We start from the raw sequence: 3,454 nt of genomic DNA on the forward strand, positions 1-3,454 counted from the left end.
AGAACCTGCATGTGGAAATGCAAAATGGTATCATTCTGGAAAACATTCTGATAGGTTTTTGTAAAGTTAAGAAGACACCCAGATAAATTAAAAGCATGTTTATGCAAAAGTCTGCACACAAATCTTTAAACAACTCTATTCATAATTACTCAAACTAGAAACACCTTACACGGATTTCAATAGGTAAATAGGTAAACTATAGTGGAGTCAACAATGAAATACTACTCAGCAACAAACAGGAACAAACTATTATATACACAATAACAGGAATGAATTTCCAAGGAATTATGCTGAGTGAAAGAAGTCCGTCTCCAAAGGTCATAAAATATATAATTTCATTTATATGACATTCTTGAAAAGACAACTCTGTAGAGATGGAGAATCAATCAGTGGTTGCCAGGGGCTATGGGTTGGAGGAAAGGTGACTGTAAAGAGAGAGCAAAAGAGTTTTTTATGGTGATGGAACTGTTCTGTATCCTAATTACAGTGGTGGTTGCATGAATCCATACATGTGTTATAATTTATGGAACTGTAAATCAGCATGAAAAAAGTCAAACTGTATAATAGTTTTAAAAAATAGAATTCAAAATAAAAAGCCAATGAGGCCATAGCCAACACATCAGCATTAGAACCATTTGACATAGGGACCAACTGAGAGCATAATACGTGTTAGCAAAACTAGATCTACTTTTTTTCAGGTAAAAGAGTAAATAGAAATAGAAACTTTAATATGTTTTCCTGCAACTCAATAGATTGTCTGAACACACACCTGACTTTGCAAACTGCCACCCTAGAGCCCTACTACTCAAAGTATGCGCCAAAGATCAGCAGCATTTGTTGCCTCCCCTGGGAATATCTTAGAGCTCTGGATGTGAAATCCAGAAACCTGGGTTTTAACAGGCTAGCCAGATAATTGTGATGTATGCTAAATTTTGAGAAATACTGCCCTGGAGTGTTTGTGAAAACACAGTTTCCTAGGCCCCATCTCCAGAGATTCTAATTCAGTAGATCTGCTGTAGGAATCAAGAATCTTCACTTCTAACAAATTCCCAGTTGGCATCAATGCCACTGATCCGGGTACTACACTTTGGGAGCAACTGCTGTAGCCCACTCTATCCATTACTGTAGCCACCAGCCACATGGGGCTTTTAAAATTTAATCATTAAAATGAAATGAAAATTAAAACTTTAGTTCCTCATTTGCACTAGCCACATTTCAGTTGCTCTGTAGTTCAAATTATTTATTATGTGATCTGTTAAGAAACAGTTTCTTGACCCTTGTTCTAAGGAAACACTGCTCAACAGACCTCAGTGGTGATGAAATTGTTCTGTATCTGTGCTAATACGGTGGCCACTAGCCGCATGTGGCTATTTAAATTTAAATGTAAATAATTTAAAATGAGATAAGATTAAAAATTTAATTCCTCATTCATAGCAGTCGTATTTCAAGTGCTTAAGAGCCACATGTGGCTTAGTAGCTACGATATCAGCACAGATATAAAATAGTTCCATCATCACAAAGAGTTCTATTTATTTGACAGTGCTTCTCTAGACTAGGGGTCAGGGAAGCATTCCTTAAACTTCCCTTAACAGTCAGTAGTAAATAATCGAGGCTTCCAGACCCAATGGTCTCCATCCACAGCTACTCAGCTCTGCCTTTGTAGCTGGAAAACAGCCACAGACAGTAAGTAAACAAATGGGCATGACCGTGTTCTGATAAAAATTTATTTACAAAAACAAGCAGCTGGTCTGAGGGCTGTAAATTGCTGAACCCTGCTCTAGACCATTCCCATAACAAGTCTTCGAAGCCTCTGGGACCCTGCTTTCATACTCCAAAATTAACACTTCATATATTAATGTAGAAACTGAAACAGGAGAATCTTCCCACAGCTCTCCTCACTCCTTTAACACTGGTTATGCCAAGGCAATGTTCAAATGTTGTAAAAAGATTAAGTGATACTGTTAGTAGTGACTTAATATCAAGTGATAGGAAAGAGTGACTGGGTGGAAAGACTAAAATAAAGATATTTTCATATAGATTAAAACATTTTGGATATATGTTGCCTTTTGGCTTAAAACAGATTAATGTGTACTATAGAGCACTTTTTTTTTCATTGTTTCAGTTACTGCTTCACAATGTAGCTCTCCACGTGCCCTTTACTGTTATAATTAATGAGTAGTCAATTCTTTCTGTGCAACAAACTGATACATGAAAATTATCATTCTCTCATTCTTTCATCCAAAATCTATGTTCAGGAGGAAATAGTTAACCATGTTTACTAGTGTTTAAGGGGAAAAAATTACTGTTGTCTCCTTTCAAGGTAAGGAATCTTTTTCAGTATGCTTTGGATTAGTAAATCTCTCAATACACATAATCTACCGGGCACTGAGAGATAAATATACAATGCTGCCTTTGCCAAATTTTTAAATTAGTGACGAGGCTTAAAAGTTTCTAGAATCTTGAAGAAGAAATGCCTCAGCTGTTTTTCTTAGCTTGATCTTCTAACAGGACAGATGTTTGATCCTAGAAGCCATTGGGTTTCCAGGGGATCACCTGGAAGAAAGAAGATGCGGTGGTCTGAGAGCTCCCTGCATGAATGTGGGAGGGGGCGTGTGGATCTGAGCACTTATAAGAAGGACCAAGCTCATTAGACAGAGCTCTTTTCAACCATTCTATTTCTACTTTTATCTGTCATAATTATTTTCATTTAGCTCTTCATTTAAAAAAACAAAAAAAAAGCTTCCAAAAGAAAAAGAAATTTACTGACCCAACCATCCAAGGCCAGTGAGTATTTACTCTTATCTAGTAAATGTCATTTCCAGATAAATAAGGTTAGGGTACTGCTATGGTTTGAATGAGTCCCCCAAAGTTCATGTGCTGGAAACTTAATCTCCAATACAACAGTGTTGCGAGGTGGAGCATTTAAGAGATGACTAGATCATGAAGGCTCAGCCTTCATCTATGGATTAATGCTGTTATCTTGAGAGTGGTTTGTGATAAAGGGTGAGTTTGGCCCCTTCCTCACATGCTCAGGCTCTTGCTCTCCTGCCATGGGATGACACTAGAAGAAGGCCTTCATCAGATACCTTAATCTTGGATTTCCTAGCCTCTAGAACTGTGAGAAATAAATTTCTTTTCTTTATAAATTATTAAGTCTGTGGTATTCTGTTGTAGCAGCACAAAACAGACTAAGACAGGCACGCTGATCCAAAAGACAAATATTTTCTCTCCAGGAAAATAGATACCTAGTTCTGCTGCATTTAAAAAAAAAAAAAAAAATTACTAAAATATCTGTACTGGTTGGTTTCGTTTGCTTGTTTAAATGGGGTTTGTGTGTGTATGTGTGTGTGTGTGGAGGAGTATCTGTATATTCTCTTGTTAGAGTTGTGCTCAAATCTGTGTACCTTGCTGTAGTCCAAACCCCAAAACAATGATCCTGGCAAAAGAATGAGCA

This window comes from Propithecus coquereli, unplaced genomic scaffold (assembly GCF_000956105.1).
Source record: "Propithecus coquereli isolate 6110/MARCELLA unplaced genomic scaffold, Pcoq_1.0 Scaffold329, whole genome shotgun sequence".
NCBI lineage: Eukaryota > Metazoa > Chordata > Mammalia > Primates > Indriidae > Propithecus > Propithecus coquereli.